The sequence below is a fragment of the Pelophylax lessonae genome (genome assembly GCF_965119305.1).
Source record: "Pelophylax lessonae genome assembly, chromosome: 4".
Taxonomy (NCBI): domain Eukaryota; kingdom Metazoa; phylum Chordata; class Amphibia; order Anura; family Ranidae; genus Pelophylax; species Pelophylax lessonae.
In genome coordinates, this window is record NC_138771.1 from 479,293,790 (window position 1) to 479,308,172 (window position 14,383).

A 14,383-nucleotide genomic window follows, 5' to 3' on the forward strand; every position below is an offset into this window, starting at 1 on the left:
AGAGCCCTGTGTTGTTAGTAAACACAGGACTCTGTACTGTAATTTACTAAGCCGATCATCAGGTCCCGGACATAAACCATTGGTCGAGAACTGCTAACCGACTTGTGCTGCAGGGAATGAGAGCACCAAAAGGGCAGTGGGAGCGCGCGCCCCCTACCAGGAAATGCTGCATCACATGCAAGTATGTGATCCAGCGCAGGGCGGCCGTCCTGCTGCAGTAAAAAGGCATTGGGATGTCCGCAAGTGGTTAACTAAGTACAGAAGAATGATTACATTTTCAAGGGTTCAGACGGTCTGCCATAAGTAGAGTTGAAAAATCTGACCATAGGCAAGTGCCAGTGGCCAGTAAGGTGGTTGATAAATTAAAACCCCTACATTGGTGTACAAGAAATTAAATAACAGGAGAGAAAAGGAGATGTAAAACTGTAGAGCTACAGGCATCATCCCAGGACCTTTTTTTTAGAACTGACAATCAACTTTCTTGTAATATCAACCGATGTGGCTAAGCAGCCGCTTGGCTGTTAATACAAGCTGCGGGAGGGGATGCCCCCCCCCCCCCTGCCGCCTTCCGCTGCCTGGCTGGAGACCCGAACAAAGCCGCTTTACTCGGCAGCCAACAGCGCCATTTTAAAAAATCCAACATATTCAAAAACACTGATCTTGGTGTTAATACTTTCAAGTGTTCGAGGAGGGGTTTGGGATCTTTTTAGACCCCAGATCCCTCCATGTCACTGCCTATTATTGTCACAAGGAATGTTTGCATTCCTTGTGACAGCAATAAAAGTGATCATAATTTTTTTTTAAAGGGACAGTGTAAAAATAAAAATAAAATAAATAATTAAAGCGGAGTTCCACCCTGGGAAAGTTTTTTTTAAATAGAAATACCCCCGGGACAGTCAGGGCTAGAACATTCCACAATGGCTAGCCTCTGATCTGTCCTGGGTTGCACTTACCTTTTAGAAGAAATACTTACCTTGAAAAAGTATTGTCCAGCGCTGCCATCTCAGGTGTGGGCAGCTTGAAGCCAGCGTGATCCTCTTCTGTGTCCTCTTCTGTCTTCTTCGGTCCCACGATGCACTGGCCCCGCCGTCACTTCCGGTGCCGCAGCGTCATCCCTGCAAAGCTTCTGGGCATGCCCAGAAGCTGTTTAGCAAGGTATGACGGCGCCTGAACCGGAACTGACGTCTGGGCCAGTGCAGGCGCATTAATTCCTGGAAGCGATGACGTTCAGCTCCCAGGAATCATTGCAAGCCAGGAAGTGACGAATCGCCGTGGCCGCCGAGGGGAGGAAGAGGAAGTAAGGTAAATATATTTTCTTCTAAACCAGGTAAGTAAAAAAAACGGAAAATTCCTATCATACTTACCGTAATTTTCCTTTCCTGATAGTCTCCATGGCAGCCTACGTGTGGGTTAACCCCGCCTCCACTCCAAGGGTATAGGACCCCCCTCCCATAAATTTCAGCTCTCAGGTACAGCAGGTGTTCCATATCTTAGCCGAATCCAAGACGAGAGGGTGGGTACTCCGGCTGCCATGGAGACTATCAGGAAAGGAAAATTACGGTAAGTATGATAGGAATTTTCCGTTTTCCTGTCTGTCTCCATGGCAGCCTACGTGTGGGAAATAACTAGCTCACTCCACACGGGTGGGAATGCTTTAGCAAAGAAAATTTTAATTCATGCTATTTGCAGACAAAACAGTCAAACCAAAATTAACTGAGGACAGAGAAGCAGGCTCTACACAATAGTGGGTCATAAAAGTATTGACTGATGACCACGAAGCCGCTCTGCAAATCACATCTGGAGCCACGTGCCGCGAAGCCGCCCAGGAAGTAGAGATACTCCTTGTAGAGTGCGCCGTCACCGCCTCCGGAGGAGCCAGCCCCTCAGCTCTATAGGCCTGTTGGATAGCTGCCACTATCCATGAAGCGATAGTCCTAGATGAAGCAGGTTTACCTCTGTTCTTTCCCCAGAACAGGACAAAGAGGTTGTCAGACTGCCTGAATGGTGCAGTTGCTTGAAGATAGGCTTTTAAGGATTCTCCTACATCCAACGGATGAGGATTGGACTCATTAGATGAACGGAAAGTAGGCAGGACAATCTCCTGATTCTGGTGAAACACTGAGGTGACTTTCGGATTTGAATTCAGCCTGGGTATCAGTACTACCCGATCCGGAAAAAAAGTCAAGAATGGTTCTTTACATCCGAGAGAACTTAATTCAGAGACCCTTTTAGCCGAAGTAATGGCTACCAGGAAGACAGTTCGGATGGTCAGGTCCTTGATAGAAGAAGAGGAATCTATGCCCGATTTGGAGAGGGCATTTAGGACAAGAGGTAGATCCCATTTCGGGAACCTAGGTCTTCTCTGAGGATTGAGCCTGATTGCTCCTTTGAAAAATTGTTGAATTAGTGGGTGTTGGGCCCACATGACCCCGGAGAAGGCCGATAAGGCCGAAACTTGAACTCTAAGAGTTGCCACTGAAAGGGGCATATCCAGACCAGCCTGAAGAAAACTTAGTATTTCTTGAATCCCAGGGACTGAGGAAGACATACCTTCAGGATATGCAGACTCCATGAATCTTGCCCAGATTCTACAGTATACTTTATTAGTACTTGGTCGTCTAGCATTCATCAAGGTGGAAATGGCTGTAGATGGGCAGCCGAGCGATTCCAACCTTTCCCTCTCAAGAACCAGACCGTCAACCGGAGAATTGCAGGACAGGGGTGCACTGATGTTCCCTGAAGAAGCAAGTCTGGTCTGAGGGGAAGAGGGACCGGGTCCCGGTAACTCAGTTGTAGGAGTAGCGGAAACCATGGCCTGTTCGGCCAGAAAGGCGCCACCATCACTATCTCCACATCTTCCGCTTGAAGTCTTTGCAGGAATTTGAGAATGATGGGTACTGGAGGAAAGGCGTAAGCCCTGCTGAACTCCCACCTGTCGGTTAGTGCATCTGTCCCGTAAGCTTGAGGACACTTGCCTCTCGTGACATACTTCTCCAACTTGTGGATGCAAGGGGAGGCGAACAGATCGACTTCGGGAGATACTCCCAACGACAGAATCCATTTGAACGACTCCACATGGAGCGACCATTCGTTGTGGTTCAACTGGACCCTGGACAGAAAATCCGCTTGAACATTCTGTGAACCTGGGATGTAAACTGCCGAGATGTTTACTAGGTGAGTCTGGGCCCAGGACATGATCGGGTCTAATTCTCGTAGCAGAGAGAGACTCCGTGTCCCACCTTGTCTCTTCACATAAGACACTGCCGTGGTGTTGTCCATCCGAATCATTACAGATTTCCCCTCTAGCAGGTGTTGGAAAGATCGAAGACCCTGGTAGGCTGCTCGGAGTTCCAGTATATTGGAGACTGGAGTGTGTCTCTGAAAAGACCATCTCCCCTGTGTCATCTCTGTCAGACAATGAGCCCCCCAACCTGAGTTGCTGGCGTCTGTTGTGATTATAGTCCATGAGACTGGAACCAGAGAATGACAGTTGAGCAGATTCCTGCGTTGCAGCCACCAAAGAAGACTGTATCTCATGCTGGAGGAGATATGAATGTACTGATCTTTCTCTTCTGTGTTCCATTGTTGTAGGAACCCTTTTTGGAAGGGCCTCATATGCCAGAGAGCCCATTTGACCATTGGAGCCGTGGACACCATGGTGCCAATGATTTTGAGGCACTGAGAGGCTTTCAGCCGAGGAGAGGAAAGAGCCGGAAGGATTCTCTCCCTCACTACCGGTATCTTCTCTAATGGGAGAGAGATTGAATTCTCGACGGTGTCGAATTGCGCCCCAAGATAGACTAGGCGCTGAGTGGGCTCCAGCTGACTCTTTTGTAGGTTTAGCAGCCAGCCAAACTCTTTGAGGGTCGATATGACCTGATCTCTGTGTGCCAATAACTGATCCTTTTCTTGAGACAGAAGCAGAAGATCGTCTAAGTAATGATGTAGACGTATACCTTTCAATCTTATGAAGGCTACCACTGCTAGAAGAACTTTGGTGAATACTCTGGGTGAGGTAGACAGGCCGAAGGGTAGGCAAATGAATTGCAGATGCTGATTCCGAACACAGAAGCGAAGATATTTGTGGAAGTCGGTTGCCACAGGTACATGAAAATACGCATCCTTTAAATCTATTGAGGCGAGCCAATCTCCCGGCAGTACTGCCCTTTGAATAGTTGAGAGTGTTTCCATCTTGAATTTTTCGTTCTTTATGAACTTGTTCAGGTATGTGAGATCTATAACAGGTCTCCAGGCCCCGTTCTTCTTCTGGACTAAGAAGAGGGGTGAGTAAACCCCTTGAAATTTTTCTTGTTCCGGAACCGGAGCTACCGCTCCTTGAGCCACCAAAGCGTCTACATAGGCGAGCAAGACTTCTCTTCTCTCTTCTAGACAGGGTAAATGAGTTGAGATGAATCTTGGAACTGGATCTGCCAGAAATGACCATTTGTGGCCTGTAGAGACCGTCCTGACGGTCCAAAAGTCCGTGATTGAGGCCGCCCAGACATGCTGAAAATGGAGAAGACGTGCCCCCACCTGACATGCCTGGACGGGCCCAATCTCAAAAAGATTTAGTGGAATCTTGTCCAGCAGGCGCTGGATTTTTTGATGACCTCCGAGTAGAGGATTGACCACCTCTCCAGTTTCTTCGGAAATCTCTATTAGGCTTGTAAGAGCGTGCATCTCTTGATCTCTCCGTGTATTGCCTCCTAGGTTGAGGCTTCTTCTGACCAAATAGTCGTCTGTCTTGCGGGAGGAAACCTGACTTTCCGCCAGTAGCCTTGGCAATGGCGCTGTCTAGTTTGTTTCCAAAAAGGGAAGTACCCTCAAAAGGGATCTTACACCATGCCTGTTTAGAAGCTGGATCTGCAATCCACGGGCGAAGCCACAAGGCCCTCTTTGCTGTTACTGAGGATAGCATCGATCTGGACAGAAGACGCAGAACATCAATAGATGCTTCTCCTAAAAACACTGAAGCCAGCTTGAGTTCGTGAATAGGGGAACTTTCTACGGCTTCTTCCGAGAGACTTCCAAGTTTGGATTCTATATCGGAAACCCAGACTTCCATGGCTTTAGACATTGTTGCTAATGCCATCACAGGTTTGCAGGCCGCGCCGGCCGTCACAAAGATCCTCTTTAGGTCCAGATCTATCTTCCTATCCAAAGGGTCTTTGAAAGAGACCGCGTCATCTAGTGGCAAAGTGATATGCTTTGCTAATCTTGTAACTGCCGCATCCACAAGAGGAGCAGATTCCAGACGGGCGACATCTTCAGGTTTGAAGGGATATAATTTCCCAAGTTTGGAGGATAAGGAAGACTTACTATCCCCTTTACTCCATTCTTCAGTAATCACCTCTTGTAATTCAGAGAGGGAAGGGAAGTTGATACGCTCCTTACCAAGGTGCTTGAAGAACTTCCGCTGCTTTTTCTGAGGAGACACAGGATCCTCCCATCTGAGAGCTTCTTTAATGGCTCTGATCAGGGGTGAAACTAGGGCGAACTCAAAGCCGCCTACAGCCCCTTCTTCTTCCGAATCACTGTCAGATGACTTTGCAGAAGTAATACTCGGTTGAGAGGGGCCTTGATCTTCCTGCACTCCCCCTGGAGAACTGGATGTGGTGGGACCAAGTGGTGGGACTGTACCCCATTCTTTCAGGGACTGTTGTACTATTCTCTTCACTAGAGATTCCAATCTTTGATCCTTTTGCCCCCTCTCACCGGCTGCATGAGCAAAACATGGCTCACATAGGGACTTGTCCTCCGGGACATGCGCCCCACAACCCCAACAGGCTCTCTGGTGTGTGCGGTGACTCTGGTATCGTGTATGGTGTCTGGGGGAGGAATTAGAGCGTCTCCCTTGCTGCCTACTCCCTGATGGAGATTCACGGCGTTTAGATCTGGAGGATGAACTCCCACGAGGTCTGACAGGGTCTCTTTCTTGTGGTAAATCAGGCCTGGGAGAGCTGATGGAAAAAAGAGAAAATCGGGGAGACACTGGATTTAGCCATGACCTAGGGACCAGCAAGCCCTCCCCGCCCCCCCCTCTGAAAAATGCCAGCACCCACCTGTTGTGAGAGGGCTGGCCACAGGAGGGCGGTGACGCAGGATCCATACTTCAGGCCAAACAACCAGACTGATAAAGAAAGGTAATACATATCAGACACCATGTCAGTGATACATTGTGAGGTGACAACCCTCCGCCCCCCCCCCCCCCTCTGCAGTCAAGTCTCCATTGCACATACCTGTAGCAAGGAATCCAGAGACACTGGGAAGCTGCCGCAACGCCCACAGTACATTCCCAAAGTACAGGGGAATCGTCAGCTGTTTAAATCTCCCGCCGGAATGACGTCAGCGGTGATGCGGCCGCGATCGCTAATGCGCATGTGCGAACCAAGCCTCGACTTCGCTCGCGGCGCACTGCGCATGCGCGGGACCACGAAGCGTCTACCGATTGGACGCTAGAAGCAGAGGAGGAAGAGGAAGGGTTTGTTGGAACGCAGGAAGGGTTTGCTGGAACGCAGGAAGCGTTCCAGCGCCATTGGGCCAAACAAACAAATTGTACAGTGATAGGAAAGGAGACAAACAAAGTGTACATAAATAACAAATACCGCTGCCATGAAGGGAAGCAATGCGAATCTTCAGACCCATGTCAGAGAATGCCAATCAAGCTTCAGTCAACCGCAGAGAGCAGGGGATTTTAAATGTCACTCACCCGCCTGTGGCTGGGCTCTGGACATGCAGACACCATCCAAAGTATCCTAAGGTAAGCTGGACGTAGTAAGACATCAGAAGTGTAGGTCCTTGGAGGAGGACAAAAAATGAACACCTGCTGTACCTGAGAGCTGAAATTTATGGGAGGGGGGTCCTATACCCTTGGAGTGGAGGCGGGGTTAACCCACACGTAGGCTGCCATGGAGACAGACAGGAAAAAAAAAATTGCGATTATCCATTTGTTTTTCAGGTGACCCCGGGCATGAAGATGGAGGTAAGTTTAATTTTAGGGTGGAACTCCGCTTTAAGAAAAAAAAAAATGTTTTTAAGTGCCCCATCCCTCCGTGCTCGCGCGCCAAAGCAAACGCATATGTAAGTCGCACCCGCAAATGTAAACAGTGTTCAAACCACACATGTGAGGTATCATCACGATCGTTGGAGTGAGAGCAATACTTCTAGCACAAGACATTCTCTGTAACGCTAAACAGGTAACCAGTAAAATGTTTAAAGTGTCGCCTATGGAGATTTTTAAGTACCGTAGTTTGTTACCATTCCACAAGTGTGTGTGCAATTTTAAAGTGTGACATGTTGGGTATCTATTTACTCGGCGTAACATCGTCTTTTAAATTATACAATACAATTGTGATAACTTTACTGTTTTTATTTTTAATTCATTGAAGTTTATTTTTTTTTTCAAATAAATTGTGTTTTGCTGTGCAAATACAGTGTGACATAAAATATTGCAAGGACTGACATTTTATTCTCTAGGGTCTCTGCTAAAAATATATATATATCATGTTTAAGGGTTCTAAGTAGTTTTCTAGCAAAATATACTGATTTCAACTTGTAAGCAACAAATGTCAGCAATAGGCCTGGTCTTTAAGTGGATAAACAAACACCCACAGAGGTTGAACTGGATGGACTGGTGTCTTTATTCCACCGTATCAACCATGTAAAATGACTCCATCTAAAGTGCCATTCACACTGTTCAGGTGTGATAATGCAAGCACATTTACATGCGTTACAAACCTTTATTTAAAATTGGCCAAGGCACAAAAAAGGTGCACATACTATTTCCGGCAGTGCACAGCATCACTTGTGCGTCAGCAGGGTGCATTGGGAAGAAATGAAACTGCATCGTACAAATGCAAGTAATGTGTGTTGTCACATGTTACCATAAGGCAGTTGCCCTTAGTGGATTGTGCCTATAGCCAGTTGTGTGCTTTTGATGTGTATTTCGCTTAGTGACCTTTACCATCTTGACAGTAAGCTTCTATAGTTCAACACATGATTTTTTAGAATGGAAGATGATATCAATGTACCATACCACTATAACCATAACCACATGACTGGGCCTGCTCACATGATACTGTCAGTCTGTTCTATTTTCTTGTTAAGCGGCGTGTTCAAAGACTTGTGGTTTACAGAGCGTGTACAGCATGTTGTACATGTTCTACCAAAAATTCAGTAAAGTTGTTGTAACTGCTCAAGGCCTGGTCTGAAGTAACACAAGGGGTGCATATGGGGTCCTAGGATCTTTCCAAAGAACCAGGGTCTGAAGTAGCACATTGGGTCTGTGAAACATCACTGCAATACAAAGTTAGTTTGTGAGTCTAAGACAAGAGAAAATTGCTGTGGATAACCACAGGAGGAAAGGAACCAGTCATTGGCATTGTGCCTGGTTAAGTAAAGGGTCCTCTGGTAGCAAGGGGGTTTGGACACTCTATAGCATCCACTTGACTAACACCCGTCAGTCCCGGGGGGTTTCTGGCTCCCTCCCTAGCTGTCCGCCTCCGACGGTCACTGGGAGTGGAATGGCGTTATGGAGGTTTATGGCAGGGGTTTTCAAACGGTGGCCCTCCAGTTGTTCAGGAACTATAATTCCCATCATGCCTAGTCATGTCTGTGAATGTCAGAGTTTTACAATGCCTCATGGGATGTGTAGTTCCGCAACAGCTGGAGGGCCGTAGTTTTAGGATCCCTGGTCTATGGCATGGTCACTAGATATACAAGAGTTAAGTGGCAGCACTATGAGGTCCAGGCTAAGTCCTTGGTGGGGCCCCATTCTGTTACTGGGGGTGATGTAACAGTGGTACACTGACTGGTGGAATGGGCATAGGCTTTGCATGCCCCTCCTAATACAACACATACACCTGTACAAGTGTGTAGGACAACACCTTCTGGAAGGACGTTGCATACAAAACTACACACAAGTGGCTCATCTCTGAGTTGGACTGCCTTTAATGTTCAAATCTTCACATGACCGTGACCCCTGTCTGGTCCTGGGCATTGATGAGCACGCCTTCAGCCGGGGTGTTATCTTTAGGATGCTAGGATGAGTGACCCCACACAAATCCTGGCGTAGCCCAAAGAACCCACCCGGGCGGGAAGGTAGGGTAGTCCTCTCATGTGACCCAGACACTCAATGAGTTATAGGGAAACCGAGGAAAGGTCCATCACCACTTGCTTATCCCAATGCCTCCCCACATGCATTAAATATCATAGGAATTTCATGTGATACTTGGCACCACCAGTGGACCATTACAATATTCTCCTTATTAATTCCATGAAAATAAGCAGAGGAAATAGCCTAATAATATTTTTTTTTCTATTTGCACAGAACAAATGTACAAGCATTAACAAGGGATTCGAAATTCAGAATTTTTATAAAACACCCCAAAGATAAAGCATTCCAAAAGTTTTTCAAAATGTCCAAATCCTCCAAACTTTCCCTTTAAAACCATTCACCTTGTGCAGCCAAATCGTGTTTTACAGTTGGCACCCTTACAGGCTGTCATACTAGGAAGGTAATCAGGGTGGGGACGTGATACAGTAAGCAGAGTTTTGCATTGCAGGTGTGCTACAACCATTAAAGAAGCCAAGAAAAGGGCGGAGGGGAAGCGGCTGAGAGGGAATTGAAGCCCGAGAATGCTTCTGATTTGAATTCATTGCAGTTCACACAGTACAATGCGCCCATTGTCAGAGAACGAGTGGAAAATTGACACAGTGAAACAAGTTTCAAAATTAGCCATGAAACAGCTTTTATGCATTACTTACAGATTTTCACAAAAAAGAGCAGAATGTAGGAACACAAGGAAGCATCACATATTTCACTTCGTACATAAAGGGGGACCACATTATTTTTTTATAATTAGATTTTTTTTAAGTGTCTGTGTCCTTCATTATGCATATGAAACTGGTAACAGTCAAATAGAGCTGGTAACAAGTGTACATCTATTAAACATCATAGCGTATGTGTAGAGGGCCTGAAATACAGCACCAGGCTAGGTATACATGCTTCGATTTCCAAGGAGGCTGAATGGAAGAAATCAATTGATTCCTCCACCCTGGCTAAATACCATGGATGGAGAAATCTCCACTGACAGCTATTGTATTCTGGCAGCCACAGCATCTACAGATTCCCGAATACCTGAACAAATACATCTGGTAGGACGCAGTCACTGTTGGGCCAACTATTTTCCAAGGGACTCCTTCAATTTTAAATCGACTTTTGTCAAGCTGGTGTAGCCCTACTCCCAAGGGAGCGGCTGAGTGTGGGTCCCCCTGGGTTACCGCTAGCAACAACAGTACTTTCAGACATGTTTTCAAGTGTGAGCACCTTAGACAAGAACCAGTCCAGTTTCTTTGTTTTTTAAGGGTTTATTTTTTTAGCACTCCTCTGACGCTGTTTAACGCTGACTAATGCTGGTTAACGCTGACTGATGCTGGCCTCAGCAAGGCCAGATACTAGAACTTCACCTCTGACTGTAGGAAAAGTCCCTTTAAGCTCCCCAAGACACTCCTTTCTGAGGTATCTGACTTTAAGGCAGACTGTATTGCTGAACACTTCAGGGCCCTTCCTGGCGCCCCCTTTTACTCCCCAATTCAGGGTTTAACTACTTGGCACCCCCTTTACTGTGCACTCCTGGTTAGCTAGCTCCTGGATCCCCTTTAACCTCTCTGGGGTGGTCCCCCTATAGGCAATTGATGGCAGGAAGGTGGTTGCATTATCCTGACCTGCTGTCATATGAGAGCGGCGATCGGTGCTGCGGTGTGTCATCTCCGATCACTGACATAGGCTCTTTACCATGTGATCAGCTGTCATCCATCAGTGCTGCCCACTATTGCCATCTATCAGTGCCACCCACCAGTGCCCATTATTGCCCACCAGTGCCGCCTATCTGTGCTCATCAGTGCCGCCTATCAGTGCCCATAAGTGCCACCTATCAGTGCCCACCAATGCTGCATATCAGTGCTACCCATCAGTGCCCACCAGTGCTGCATATCAGTGCCGCCTATCAGTGCACCCTATCAGTGCACCCTATCAGTGCCACCCCATCAGTGCCTCCTCATCAGTGCCTGTCAGTGCGGCCTCATCAGTGCAGGAAAAAACATATCTATTTACAAAATTTTATAACAAACAAAAAAACTTTTTTTTTTTTTTCAAACTTTTCTGTCTTTTTTTATTTGTGTAGCAAAAAAGAAAAAACCTTGCGGTGATCAAATACCACCAAAAGAAAGCTTTATTTGTGGGGAAAAAAATGACATAAATTTGGTTTAGGCACAGTGTTGCATGACCGCGCAATTGTCATTCAAATTGCAACAGCGCTAAAAGCTGAAAATTGGCCTGGGCAGGAAGGTGGTGTAACTGCCCTGTATTAAAGTGGTTAATCACCACTGTATGCCTTGTACATAGGATTGTGGAGTGTGGGGACTGAGTGTTTAGTTGAATCGACCCCTAGAAGGTACCATCCCCATTGTGTATCTGTACAAAAAATAATAAATTAGGTGGGACTTTAAATGTACGTTTTAGGGTATATTAAACACCAACTCATGAAGTATAAAAAAAAGTTTTATTACATATCAAAATTGTTAAAACATATACTGTATGTTAAAAACATATTCACACAACCGACGGCCATAGAGGTCTGTCTTAAGGTCTTAGGATCCCATGTATTGGCCAACACGTTTTGCTGACTGCTCTGCTTCATCAGGTCCTTGGATCCTCTAGAACAGGGGTCTTCAAACTGTGGCCCTCCTGTTGTTCAGGAACTACAATTCCCATCATGCCTAGTCATGTTTGTGAATGTCAGAGTTTTACAATGCCTCATGGGATGTGTAATTCCGCAAAAGCTGGAGGGCCGTAGTTTGAGGATCCCTGCTCTAGAAGGTACTGTAACTAATTACAAATATTTATTAAGACATTTGTACATTACTATGGACACGGAATCTTTTCTTGTAACCAAGCAACAAATTTAGACATTATTAACATTTCAAAAAACATAAATATAACATATATGGATATTATACCCCCCCATGGATATCATACGCAGAAGAATGGATAGATCACTGTATGCATTGGGTTACTCTTTGAATTTCTATAGAAGTGAAGGGGGGCCTCTATTATAGCTGAACTCTGGGCACATTGAAAACATGAATTATAACCCTGCATTATTTAATATATATTTAAAGGTTAACTCCACTTGCATGGGAAAATATGCAAATAAAATAAAAAATAAAATTGCATGTACAATTGCAACACAAGTTAAATTGTAATTGAATAGTAAAAATTACCTTTCCTTCAATCTGCAGCTCTGTAATTTTCTGTAAAATGCAGTGCAATATGGCTGCTTGGATGTGTTCTGTAGACAGATGGTGTATAGGAATCCCCCCCTTCATCCCCAGAAACATCATTTCCTGCTTGTGTGATTGGCTTACTGATTTTCCCAGAAGTCTGCACCAAGATACAAGTGAGATCTTTGTCATCTCCTGCAACTAAAATGTCATTTTTGGTGAGATACTCCCAAAGGGAAATCACATCTAAAGGGATGCAGACCCTGCATTTTTCCTCATTAGAGCCCTGCAGGTGCAGCAGCTGATTGATAATTATAAAACCACTCCCTTACAGATACACTCTGCAAACAGCTATTTCTTCAGAATAACAAAAAGGTAGGAATCTGCAACAAAGTTTGTTAAAATCCTTGCAATGTACATAGATCACCCAGAGGTGATCAACAAAAGTGAAGTTTCCCTTTAAAGTATGTATGTATTACAAGCATGGTACATACTAGGGTTGCATCAATACCAATACCGGTATTTGTGCCTATACTGAGCATTTGCACAAGTGCTCGTACTCATGCAAATGCTCCAAAACCTTTGCAGTATGTTTTGAGCTCATACAAAATGAATAGACTCAAATCCCACTGCAAAAAAATCGCATGCCATTTTAACAGGAGTGTGGTGCGATTTCTGTCTGAATCATATGCAATTGTGCACACCGATCCTGTGTGAACTCAGGCTTGTCATAGTGACTTTAGCCTGGGTTCACACAGGATCGGGGCTGAAAACTGAATGGGATTCAGACAGGAATTACACCGCATTCCTGTTAAAACCACATGCGATTTTTTTTGCAGTGTGATTTGAGCTTGTTAATTTTGTATGGACTCAATCACAAAGCAAAGGTATCAGTACTCGGTATCGGTGAGTACTTGACCGAAAGTATCGGTACTCGTACTCGCTGGTATCAGTAGTATGTACCCAAATTGGATTTGGTTTCAGCTTCTTGCAGTCAGCAGAGCACAGACTGGGTGAGGGAGAAGCAGCACAAGGAGCCAATCAGTTGAGCTACAGTAATCATAAGACAGGAAAGAGCAGACTGACAGAGAGATGTGTCTGCTGCTTATTTTTTGACTGTCCAATCACAGGCTTGGGGAGGGGACAGGACATGTAATTGTAACTTAATTGCAGAAGAAAAAAATCAGGTCTCCTATTCTGCCAGACAGGGGTGTGCTATGTGACAGAACCGTGTAAATCTCTGAACTGGATGGGCAGAAATACAAACCCAGGTACAGTAGCTCCCTTATATTTATATATTCGGCTTTTAGAAGCTTTAGTCATATCCTTCTATTTTGCAATATGCTCTAAATTCCATTTGGATCTAAGGCTGCCTTTACAGGGGCACCAGTTTCTACTACCCTCTAAAAAGCAGTCCATGGTGGCTTTTACACGTTCAGTAGGTGATCCTGACACTTTGTTTTTTTTTTATCAGCCAAAATAGTATTTTGTATTGAGAAATTGTACTGAAATTGCGGCATGTGTACAGTGTCCGCCGACTGCTCTATCCACCTGCAGGTGGGTGGTTGGGTGAAGCAGGGGCGTAACTACAGGGGTTGCAGGGGTTGCAATCGCTACCGGGCCCCATGCTCCAGGGGGCCCGGTAGCAAACCAGTGGGTGAACTTCTAGGATCTCAAAGGTCACACTTGCGACTGGGCCCTGGCATTTCACCACTGTGGGGAGGCCCCAAGATTGCAGGAAGGGGGCCCACTGCAGAACTTGTGAAAGGATCCTGATGCGGGACCATAATAAAAGGCCATGCAATGAGAATAAAGAGCCCCAGGATTAGTGGGAAGAGCCCTGGGCTTGAAGGGAAGGGCCCCGGCCAGGGGTCAGGGGGGCCCTTCATGGTTTCTTGCATCGGGGCCCTGAAGGTTCTAGTTACGCCTCTGGGGTGAAGTAAGAATGCCCCCAGCCGCTCGTGTGATAGAGCCCCACGAAAACTCCGAGCACACGTGTCCATTTCCAACACTTTCAACTGATTTTTTTTTAGGATGAAGAGAAAGCGATACGATGGGACAGTCTGGAAGTTTTTGGTGGGGTTTGTAGCTGACCGTGAGC